Genomic DNA, 11,793 nt, shown 5'->3' on the forward strand with positions numbered 1-11,793 from the left:
AACGGCGGTAGAGAAGAGGAAGGAGGAGGGGAAACCCTAGCCGGCAAAATCTTGGCGCGCTCCACTTTCCCCATTTCCCGCCATGGCTGGCCTTAATGTGGTCGAGCTCGAGGTATTGCTGGGCCTCGTGGGCCGGGCTGGGGAGGGGGATAGGCCCAGGAGCAAAAAGGAAGAGGCCCAGAAGGAAGGGGGAAAAATGGGGGGGTGTTCCGAGAATCGAACTCGGGACCTCTCGCACCCGAAGCGAGAATCATACCACTAGACCAAACACCCTGATTCGTCCTTTCTTAACGATGCTAGTTCTCTTATGCCTATCGTTGTCAGTGATCACCAAGAAAAACTCTGCATTTTCTTATCTTAGGGTAATGGGGGGAAATGGAAACTTGCCAATAAATGCGTGAAAAATGCGATCCTATTTTCATTTTTTGTACTGATTATACATGATCATCTAAGTAAACACGCGGTGGAATGTCGACAGTTGTCATTATTGTTCCGCCGACCATCAGGTCGTGAGGCTTTTCCATGGGATGTTTTTGATTTGCATTCTCATCTCTTAGAAAGACGTCGGGATAAGCTATCTCAGTGTCCACAACAGCACATGCGTTGGTTTGTGTCGGTCGGAGGTCCATAAGATCATGGCCAGCCTTTCGCCCCAATTCAACGCGAGAAGGGTTTTTCTCGATGGGTTCAAGGCCGGCATTCGTTTCCTCTGGGTGGAAAGAAGAAGATTGTTGGTAACTTTTTATTATGTTGCACTTTTCATTGTCGTGACAACAATTAGCCTTTCCATCCTATTTTAGTTTTTGTTTAACCTGCTTTGCCTACTTTCATTTCTAGTTCTTCACATTACATGATAAAATAAACACATCACGTCACAATCTAGAAAACCCAAACCCAACCTTCAGAGAAACACTCAACACCTTGAAAAATATGAAGATGTTAGATTTTCATGCATGAGAGGTAGCCGCACAGCATGCACATGGCGTGAGCCTAGAGCACATTGGTGAGGGATTCGAGTTTCCTTACACATGATAAACTGTCCTATATGCCCTTCTTTATATAATACTATATTGAGAAACCAAAACCTCTACTATTAAAGGGGAGTTTGCGGTCGTGATATTTAGGTGGTACGTTGTTTAGTCGCCTTCATCGTTTCCTCCCACCTCTCCCTAGCTTGTGCACATGAAACAAGAGGAAACTTCCTCTCCTCTCGTTTCCAATTTCTCTATACCAAATCAAATGTAAGATTCGCGATCAATGGCTAGGTATAACTCCTGCTCACACACCGCCACCACCCTCGCCCTTCACCACCCTCCTGATTGCACGCTACACCGTAGCCACTCAGCCAACCTCTTCTTTCTTCACTGGACTTGGCCATGGCGGTGAGGGCCGACACCTCACCCTCTCGTGTTCTCGCCTTTGAGCCTTGATTCGCTTCTGCCCTCCATCCATTTGCTCCAAGACGGCTTCCGCAACGCAAAGCAAAGTCAGCAACCCCTCAACGAAGCCCTCATCGAGGTCTACTCGGCTTCAATTCATCTCTCATCGGAGCCATCAATGGTGAATCGAAGACCAAACCCGCCAACCCGCGACGATGCGCTTAAAGTGGCTTAGCTAGATTTCATATTTTGTTTTGGATTCGGTACTAGTAGCTTAACATCTGCAGGAACAAGAGGGCCATAGGATAGGCTGGCTAGCTCCAGCTCACCCACTTCATCCCGCAACCATCGTCGCCCTCCACGCCATCATGCCAGCTTTCAAGATTTGGATCTATGGAAGGCGTGAACTATGTGAAGAGGGTGCATCCTTTATTAGAATTTGACGGGTCATCTTCATCGTAGGCCGTTGCGGCGAGGAAGTGTGTGACGGAGTAGATGGGAGTACAAGGACGCGCGTGGAAGGCCAAAAATTCGGACTTACTTACATGCTTTTCCTCCATTAAAGACATTCTCACAGGTGTGTCAATCTTGATCCGTTTGATGTCTTTGTGCACTTGGAACAAAATATTCCGCCTGGCCGATGGCAAACGCACATATAGCAAACTTGGCTTGCCTTGAGATGAATTGAATCTGGTTGCAGCGGGGCTAGGCGACAGATGGATTGATTGATCGACTAGCTATTGGAAATATGCCCTAGAGGCAATAATAAATTGGTTATTATTATATTTCCTTGTTCATGATAATCGTTTATTATCCATGCTAGAATTGTATTGATAGGAAACTCAGATACATGTGTGGATACATAGACAACACCATGTCCCTAGTAAGCCTCTAGTTGACTAGCTCGTTGATCAATAGATGGTTACGGTTTCCTGACCATGGACATTGGATGTCATTGATAACGGGATCACATCATTAGGAGAATGATGTGATGGACAAGACCTAATCCTAAGCATAGCACTAGATCGTGTAGTTCGTATGCTAAAGCTTTTCTAATGTCAAGTATCATTTCCTTAGACCATGAGATTGTGCAACTCCCGGATACCGTAGGAGTGTTTTGGGTGTACCAAACGTCACAACGTAACTGGTTGGCTATAAAGGTACACTACAGGTATCTCCGAAAGTGTCTGTTGGGTTGGCACGAATCGAGACTGGGATTTGTCACTCCGTGTAAACGGAGAGGTATCTCTGGGCCCACTCGGTAGGACATCATCATAATGTGCACAATGTGATCAAGGAGTTGATCGCGGGATGATGTGTTACGGAACGAGTAAAGAGACTTGCCGGTAACGAGATTGAACAAGGTATCGGGATACCGACGATCGAATCTCGGGCAAGTATCGTACCGCTAGACAAAGGGAATTGTATACGGGATTGATTAAGTCCTTGACATCGTGGTTCATCCGATGAGATCATCGTGGAACATGTGGGAGCCAACATGGGTATCCAGATCCCGCTGTTGGTTATTGGCTGGAGAACGTCTCGGTCATGTCTGCATGTCTCCCGAACCCGTAGGGTCTACACACTTAAGGTTCGATGACGCTAGGGTTATAAAGGAAGTTTGTATGTGGTTACCGAATGTTGTTCGGAGTCCCGGATGAGATCCCGGACGTCACGAGGAGTTCCGGAATGGTCCGGAGGTAAAGATTTATATATGGGAAGTCCTGTTTTGGTCACCGGAAAGGTTTCGGGGTTTATCGGTAATGTACCGGGACCACCGGAGGGGTCCGGGGGTCCACCGGGGTGGGGCCATGGGCCCCAAAGGCATACATGGGCCAAGTGTGAGAAGGCACCAGCCCCTAGGTGAGCTAGGGCGCCTCCCACCATGGCCCATGCGCCTAGAAGGGGAGAAGGGGGCAAACCCTAAGGGCAGATGAGCCCTAAGGCCCATGCTCCCTGCGCCTCCCTCTCCTCCCCCTCTTGGCCGCCACCCAAAACCCATCTAGGGCTGCCGCCCCCCTAGGGGTGGGAACCCTAGAGGGGGCGCACCCTCCTCCCTCTCCCCTATATATAGTGAGGCCTAGGGGCTGCCCATGACACGCGATCTGATCTCTGCCTGTTGGTGCAGCCCTCCCTCTCTTTCTCCTCATATCTCGCGGTGCTTGGCGAAGCCCTGCAGGATTGCCACGCTCCTCCATCACCACCACGCCGTTGTGCTGCTGCTGGATGGAGTCTTCCTCAACCTCTCCCTCTCTCCTTGCTGGATCAAGGCATGGGAGACGTCACCGGGCTGTACGTGTGGTGAACGCGGAGGTGCCGTCCGTTCGGCACTAGGATCATCGGTGATTTGGATCACGACGAGTACGACTCCATCAACCCCGTTCTCTTGAACGCTTCCGCTTAGCGATCTACAAGGGTATGTAGATGCACTCTCCTTCCCCTCGTTGCTAGTCTCTCCATAGATAGATCTTGGTGACACGTAGGAAAATTTTGAATTTCTGCTACGTTCCCCAACACTAGCAACACACACACACACGCACACACGATGCAAAGCAAATAGACAAAATAAGATTATGTTTTGTTTTGGTTATAAGGTTAATATTTTCTAGCTATTTTTCGAACTGATATAATAGGTATGTGCCCATGATTAATCTACTTTATTGGATTACCAGATATAGGATATTGATTTATATTATTTTTCTTCTGGGCCATGAATTTCTTGCTATTTATTGGGTCACCAAAGATGTCTGACAGGCCCACGTGTACCATAAGAAACAATTTAATTACGGACCATGAATTTATTGCTATATTGGAGATTGATCTCGTTTATTGGGTAACCAAATATTGGCTCAATGAAAATTATAAGGGGTTGAAAAAAACATAAAAAATTGGTGGAGGGTGCAAGGTTGGATAAAAGGGGTGGTGGGAAGAAAATTGAGTGAAATATGGAACCTTAGATTCTTTTAAAGTAGTCGGGATATAGATAGAGATAGAGATAACACATGGCCAAGTAGACTTAGCATTTCTATACTACTTGGGCAAGCAATTGTTGCTTAACTCTGTCATTTCAGTGTGATCTATAGGCAACCAAAAGATAGAAGTAGCAACTTGGTGATTTTATTATTTTATCTAGATTGATTGTGCTAATTTAAGTAGTTCTAAGTTACCATATAACATAGCTATTACAAGATTTGTCGATATAGTCCATGTTTTGCTCTTTCATTTTTAGCGAATGGAGTGGATTTTGAAATCTCACATATCAGTTAGTTTTTTTGTCAGTCAAGTTCAGTGCTAATTCTTTTTATTGTCCTAATTGTTATTTCATATAGGCTACATTGTTTTGTTGTATAAGGTACTTCATATAGGAGGTCAAGCTTGAAAAAGGTAGATTTGTCGACAAGTTGAGAATCATGTTAATCAAGTTGTCATGATATTCCCCTGCTTCAAAATGCTCCCTCGCCGATATGTTAGCTAGCATGCCTCTGAATGTTGATTGCCTTTTTACAGGATTTGACCATTTATGCAAGCTTTGATTCATGACGTGTCGAGCTTAAATTCTTAACGACCATCCTTTCCAACATGCAACACTTGGGACATGGTGCTCAATCCTGTTTTTACGTGCTTTTTTAGCTCAGAGGTTTATTAATTTACTTGGGATCTAACTAGATATGTGAACGAATAACTTTATTCTGGTTTTTGTAAAAGACCACACCTACTAGAAGGTTATTGTCTTTATGTTGCAGATCATTTTATAAAGTTGGCTGTTTGTTAACACCAGTTTCTATTGCAGGCTGTTGAACATGTATAATTTTTTTTGTAAGAGAACGAATATAAGTGTGTTTGAGTGAGGCCCAGATACAACATCTCACATTTTGTTTTGGAATCATGTTTACTTAAGTCCAAGAGGTCACCAGCTGAAGGGATGGTACATTTTGATGTTTTGGTTTTGTCACTAAGCTTGACAACTTCAACTGTACCAGCATCATGAAGAAACTTTAGTTCTATGGTACAAATCATTGTAGCATTAATGTGTTTAGTTCTGTAGGTTGTGTTTGGTGCATGGAAACAATGGAATATGAATTTGGCTGCTGAGCTATGAAGGTAAGGAAAAAAATATTGCCCCATTATTTTTTCGTTTGTCTGGTTGTGGTCAGTCTCTTTTAAGCATGTATAATTTCCTATGGTTGTTAATTGTAATCACATGCATGTAGAAATAGAAGATTTTTTTTCATCATTTGAGTGTATACTAAAAGGTCATGGTACGCATAAGTTTTTATCACATCATTCAAGGATATAAGACCCAGAAAAATTCAAACAAGATGCAACATTTGTTGTAAAGCCATTACACAATGCATCATAGGACCATCTCAATGGCTCTTAGAGAAATTTGTTATAGGCGGGTTAACTGGTTCTTCCTTCTCTTTATTTTGCATCACTTTATTATTGTCTATCAAGCCTTTGGTAACCTATATATTTACAAGCAGTGGCGAATCTACAGAGAAAATGGAGGGTGGGCTGGATGCCTATTTCATGCGAATATATGTTGTGTTGGGCTCACAAATAGCTGGATTGGGCCTTTAAACTAGTAGTAAAAACTAATTTTGCAAAGCTGGAGGGGGGGCTTAAGCCTGTTAAAGCCCCCCTAGTAGATTCGCCACTGTTTACAAGGAAACTAGGCCGGTGTATTTTTTATGACTAATAATTGTATAGGAAACCTACTTGCATGGTATATTATAAACTTCCTCTTAATTTGCCTTTGATAACAAACATGATAGTGTTGTACCATTGAAAAAAAACTTTTGTGCCATTTTGATTTATTGCATTGTGTAGGCGGAAAAAAAATCATTCTCCGTGTGGAGAACCCACCGAGAACATTTTTTGGACTTTTGTGGTACTAAACGAGGGGTCTTTTTAGCGGCCTTGCTGATATATAAAAACCAAGATATGGCATACAATGTGCATGTAAGAGGGACATGATTTACAGAACCAGGTGTTGGTACACCTGCTAGTGTATAAGAACAACGAATGTGAAGTTTTCCTCTGCAGCATTTGGTCAGAGGCACCGAGGTAAACTTATTTTTGATTGAATCATGATGAGAAATATATTCACACGAGTCACCCCAATTTTGTTTAAAATTGTATCAATAAGGAGATATTTAACACAACACAATCATAACTGGCACGCGACGTACGCCTTGTGAATTAATCATGTTCTTACCAATGCCTCATGTCTAAATTTATTGTTCCATGAGGGCATTCATGTAGACCCATCCTTGTGTTTTCTCGTGACAATATCTTCAAAGCTAGACCCATTTTTCCATGTCTCCTTTGGACCTATATGTTGGATCTTTTTCACGTGCTAAAGCCAAGTGGACTCGCCCCCGCTCGGCAGCGGCACACACCTAGAACGAACAACGCGCTTCGACCTAAGTTATTCTTGCATTATCTACATGAGCAAAAACAATCGACAATGACCTAAAACATAGTCAGACGCTATGCCGAATGTTTTCTCTATGGAAGTCCGGTGATCCGCTTATTTGTGTCTTTCTTTCAGGAGAGAACCTTTTTAGTTTTTTTAGCGGTTTTATAGGGCGAGTAATTTTTTTTTGAGGCATTCATTATAGGGCGAGTAGGGCAGTTGGCCCAAGAGCCTGTCTCCCCTAAAAAAACAAAACAAACCTTGGTAGTTGCTAAAAAAAAAACGATGCCGTAGGAAGTGGTTGGGCTCGAGGAGGAAGGGCAAAGGCCCATGAGGGCAAAAAGGTCACGAAAAAGAGAAAAAAAGGGGGCGTTCCGAGAATCGAACTCGGGACCTCTCGCACCCGAAGCGAGAATCGTACCACTAGACCAAACGCCCTGTTCATGTCTAAATTTATTGTTCCATAAGGCATTCATGTCAGATGTATGTTACAAATCCACTAATAGCTTGATTAAAGTCCCTCAAAAATAGCTTGATCCAAGTAAAAGCAACATCATTTTTCTGGGATCAGATATCATCGAAATAGTGATGCTTTTTTTTAAAAAAAACTTCCAAATAGGTATGTTAGAGTCATCATCAAACACCTTAGACCTAAAACCGAATCTTTGTAATGAAGCAGAATCCGAGCATCCCACAAATGGATGGTAAAGGAGCCGGAGCGGAAGATTTCGCCATGCTAGTTAATTATTAGAGAGCATATCACATGTTTTGACGGGGGTCATTATCCATTAGCAACGTGTATGTCACGGGTTCAAGATAAGTACATGTGTTATACTCCCTCCGTTCACTTTTGTAAGACTGTTTAGTCACTGGAGGCAACACCAAAAATAGTTTAATGTTAGCTGTCTAAAACGTCTTACAAAAATGAACAGAGGGAGTAGTGTACATCGAATTAGTGAAAATGGGGTGGTCTTGATTATTTTGGTGTCCACAGATCATAGGACGGGAGATAAAGGTCGTAGTTTTGAAAGATTTTGTACCGAGCAAATTAGACAAAACATGTAGGCATTGCATGATGATGAGATTATAAAAAAGTCAAGTAAAGAAAATGAGAGAAGCGCCTAGGATGACTGGGTAAAATTTCAAGATGATATGGCGGCTCAATCTCTCGGAGGTGCTCATAGGGATAGAGTGTGCATGTGTGCGTTCACAGAGAATGAGTGTATGCGCGTATATATATGAGCGATTGCATATGCGCTATGTTACAAGAGAAAAAGAAATGCGGGTCGCCTATGCGACTAGATTGGCTACGCATGCACGTAAACATCCATACGTGTATGCATGCCCCCCAGCCGATCGTAACAATAAAACCGGGAACGGGAACGGCCACGACGCAAACCACGCCTATACCTCTCTCCTTTCCCTGGCCTAGCCTTGCTGCCTATATATACCCACGCAAGAAACCCACGTACGTACGTACGCGCAGATCCCCAATGGCGTGGACCAATGCCAATGAACACCTCTCGTCCTCTTTGCATCTCGCTCGGCGGCGGCGGCGGCGGCGTGCACCGGGATCGAGCCCGATCGCACCATTGTAGTCGCCGCCGCCGTCCATCCCAAGTGCCATGGCCTCACCAGGTACGCTCGACTCGAAGAATGATCCGGCCACCACGTCGTGCCCGGCGGCGGAGATGTCACCGTGCCGGTGGTCACCCCTTCCCCTGCATGCGTGAAACCATCAGCGCAGACGAGCAAACGCACGAAGGCATGATCGATGCGCTGAACTCTTTAAAAAAACAATTCTTCGAGCAAAAAAAAAAGCTTTTCTTTTTCATAATGGAGTGGGCCGGGTACTAGGTTATCCAGTCATGCACATCCGTCCCGGCCCGTAGGAAAACAGGCCCAGCAGCCCACACGAAACCCTAGAGAGGAGAGGAGAGTGAAGCCAGCCAGCCAGCACTATATAAGCGGGCGCAGCCGGCCGCTCCATTTGCGCCGCCACCAGCCGAGATGCAGATCTTCGTCAAGACCCTGACGGGCAAGACCATCACGCTCGAGGTCGAGAGCAGCGACACCATCGACAATGTCAAGGCCAAGATCCAGGACAAGGAGGGTGGGTTATCTGCTTTTTCTTCGCAAAGATCTCTTCTTTGGCCATGGCCGGCCGTCGAGCTTTTCTGATTCTGACCGGTTGTGTTGCGTGTGTGGTTGTGGGTGCGCAGGGATCCCGCCGGACCAGCAGCGGCTGATCTTCGCCGGGAAGCAGCTGGAGGACGGGCGCACGCTGGCCGACTACAACATCCAGAAGGAGTCGACGCTGCACCTCGTGCTCCGCCTGCGCGGGGGCATCATCGAGCCCCTCGCTCCAGGCCCTCGCCCGCAAGTACAACCAGGAGAAGATGATCTGCCGCAAGTGAGTAACACCGCTCCACCTTACGTTTTCACCGATTATTTTCACTTCCAGATCATGCACGGTCGTTTTATGGTCGATGGGATGTGTGGACGAGTGAGGCACCCGCCTATACTTTGTCATCTGCGTAGCCCAATTCAGCAGTTGATTTTCAATGGCGGGGAGATTAGATACCACCCGCCTATACTTTGTCTCCTGCCTCGCACGCTTCAGCAGCTGATTTTCAACGGCGGGAAAATTCACTCTTGTGTTGTGTGTCGCATCGTTCTTTGGTTTCTTATTGGTATAATTTGTTTGCATCTGTGTTATTCTTGTGTGAGTGGATTAGTTAGAATGATGATTCGGTTAGATGAGCCAAGTCTCACCGTAGCTCTGATGATTGGAGTCATTCCAACTTAGGTCCGAAGTAAAACTTGTAGCCAATTTGCAGAGCAAAGGGACCTGTATAGTGGTGAATCTTTGCATTGAAGGTTGGCGATAACGAACGCAGTTCTCCGTGCCGCTCAGACTTGCTCTGCTGTGACGGCCTCGAACAATCTGCTACATCATTAACGAACCTACAAATTTCTAGTCGGTGAAACTTTAGTTTGGAAATTTAGGAAATGGATTAGCCAATTTGCAGAGCAAAGGGGCCTGATTAAGTGGCGAATCTTTGCATTGAAGGTTGGCAATAGCGAATGCAGTTCTCCGTGCCACTCAGACTTGCTCTGCTGTGATGGCCTCGAACAATCTGCTACATCATAAACAAATCCAAAACATTTGTAGTCAAATCCAAGTTTAGCATGGAGCTACATAACAAACCAATCTAAAAAAATTAGTAGTCATTTCAATGTTGGTTGGAATATTTTGGAAATAGATAGCCAATTTGCAGAGCAAAGGGGCCTGATAAGTGGTGAATCTTTGCATTGAAGGTTGGCGATACAGAATGCAGTTCTCCGTGCCGCTCAAATTTTCTATGCTGTGACGGCCTCGAACAATCTGCTACATCTCTAACCAATCTAAAATAAATAGTAGTCATTTCAATGTTTGTCAGAATATTTTGGAGATAGATAGCCAATTTGCAGAGCAGAGGGGCCTGATTTGGTGGCGAATCTTTGCATTGAAGGTTGGCGATACAGAATGCAGTTCTCCGTGCCGCTCAGATTTTCTATGCTATGACGGCCTCGAACAATCTGCTACATGTTTAACCACTCTAAAAATATGTAGTTATTAATACTTGTTAGTCTGGAAATTTTGGAAATAGATAGCCAGTTTGCAGAGCAAAGGGGCCTGATATAGTGGCGAATCTTTGCATTGAAGGTTGGCGATAACAAGTGCAGTTCTCCGTGCCGCTTAGATTTTCTGTGCTCTGATGGCCTCGAACAATCTGCTACATCATGAACCTACAAATGTGTCATATGACACATTCAAGTTACTGTCCTTGGCTGATCTTGGATTGTTTTCACTTGTTTGCAAATAATTTGCTTTCTGTGTATGGTTCTCAAACAAGTGTTGCGTTGGCTGGAATGATTATCCAATTAGATGTACGAGGGGTCACCTTATGAGCTACAACCATTTGAGGCATAAATTCTATCTGACCAGCCAATCTTCTTGAAACTTGAATTCTCTTGTGCCAATCTTCTTGCATTTTGTTCTGATTGAATTCTCTTGTCAGTTGTTACCATGAATTTGTGTCTCCTACTTGTCACCTATAAAGATTTACCATGGGATAATAGCCTTCATCCTGTGTGATCTTGTCATATAAGCTAAATTCCTGTTCCATCTTTCTCCAGGTGCTACGCCAGGCTGCATCCAAGGGCTGTCAACTGCCGCAAGAAGAAGTGTGGCCACAGCAACCAGCTGAGGCCCAAGAAGAAGATCAAGAACTAGAGCTCGTAAAACCGTTATTGCCGCTTTCATTGTCTGGATAAATCTGTAGACATAAAATGTTTCTGGGTTATCATTTTGCTGCTCATGTCAGGATGTTGAACCTTGTTTAACTCTAGATGAGTACTTGGCCTCGTTTTAATATCATAACTGAAGTGAACCGTGCAATTAGTGTGTCTGTTGCTTATGCTTGTGGTGTTTTTTGATTCTGGTGCTAGTTGCTCTCCTGGCATATAGCACCATGTTGTGGACAGATTTGTCCACCTCGAGTTCAGAAATTCAGAACCAGCTATATGAGCAACAAATCCAGTAGTGGCTTCCAAACCAAAAATGCATAGAGGTCCGGATTTTGGAAATAAAACATATTGACATTCAAGCTTTTGTTAAATTTTAGTACTGAATTTCAGAACTTGGGAAGCCTTTTTGGATTCAGACAAGTCCTGCTATTATGGTTGATATGTTCAGCAGCTTGTCAGAGGTGAACATTTACATTGCAGCCTGCATTACATGTTTTCTGAACGAAAGAGATATGACAACACAATATGACAATACAAACTGCTAGAATGAAGAATTATAGTAAGAATTGTAATGGGGTCCAGATTTTACTATAACGAAACAAGTTACTGGGCTGAAACCTAATCGAACACAAAATGTTGAACAATACAGGCAACAAGTTATCAACTTGAAACTGTCATCAACGTTGTCAAGCACCATTATCA

General features: G+C 44.3%; 8 non-coding genes and 1 pseudogene across 8 annotated transcripts; 7 read left to right on the plus strand and 2 right to left on the minus strand.

Annotated features, from left to right (window-relative positions):
- Window positions 1–201: 201 nt before the first annotated feature.
- TRNAP-CGG lies at window positions 202–273 on the minus strand. The gene has a single exon. It is a non-coding gene; the product is annotated as a tRNA-Pro (tRNA).
- Window positions 274–7,164: 6,891 nt separating this feature from the next.
- Window positions 7,165–7,236, minus strand: TRNAP-CGG. Its single transcript has one exon. It is a non-coding gene; the product is annotated as a tRNA-Pro (tRNA).
- A 1,528-nt stretch (window positions 7,237–8,764) lies between these two features.
- Window positions 8,765–11,269, plus strand: LOC125550157 (annotated as a pseudogene).
- Window positions 9,638–9,755, plus strand: LOC125555116. Its single transcript, XR_007304557.1, has one exon. It is a non-coding gene; the product is annotated as a small nucleolar RNA snoR86 (small nucleolar RNA).
- LOC125555110 lies at window positions 9,830–9,948 on the plus strand. The gene has a single exon (XR_007304551.1). It is a non-coding gene; the product is annotated as a small nucleolar RNA snoR86 (small nucleolar RNA).
- Window positions 10,079–10,196, plus strand: LOC125555112. The gene has a single exon (XR_007304553.1). It is a non-coding gene; the product is annotated as a small nucleolar RNA snoR86 (small nucleolar RNA).
- On the plus strand, window positions 10,272–10,390 carry LOC125555114. The gene has a single exon (XR_007304555.1). It is a non-coding gene; the product is annotated as a small nucleolar RNA snoR86 (small nucleolar RNA).
- LOC125555108 lies at window positions 10,466–10,584 on the plus strand. The gene has a single exon (XR_007304549.1). It is a non-coding gene; the product is annotated as a small nucleolar RNA snoR86 (small nucleolar RNA).
- On the plus strand, window positions 10,703–10,795 carry LOC125555144. The gene has a single exon (XR_007304572.1). It is a non-coding gene; the product is annotated as a small nucleolar RNA Z266 (small nucleolar RNA).
- Window positions 11,270–11,793: the final 524 nt, after the last annotated feature.

The sequence above is a fragment of the Triticum urartu genome, chromosome 4, assembly GCF_003073215.2.
Source record: "Triticum urartu cultivar G1812 chromosome 4, Tu2.1, whole genome shotgun sequence".
In the NCBI taxonomy this organism is placed as follows: domain Eukaryota; kingdom Viridiplantae; phylum Streptophyta; class Magnoliopsida; order Poales; family Poaceae; genus Triticum; species Triticum urartu.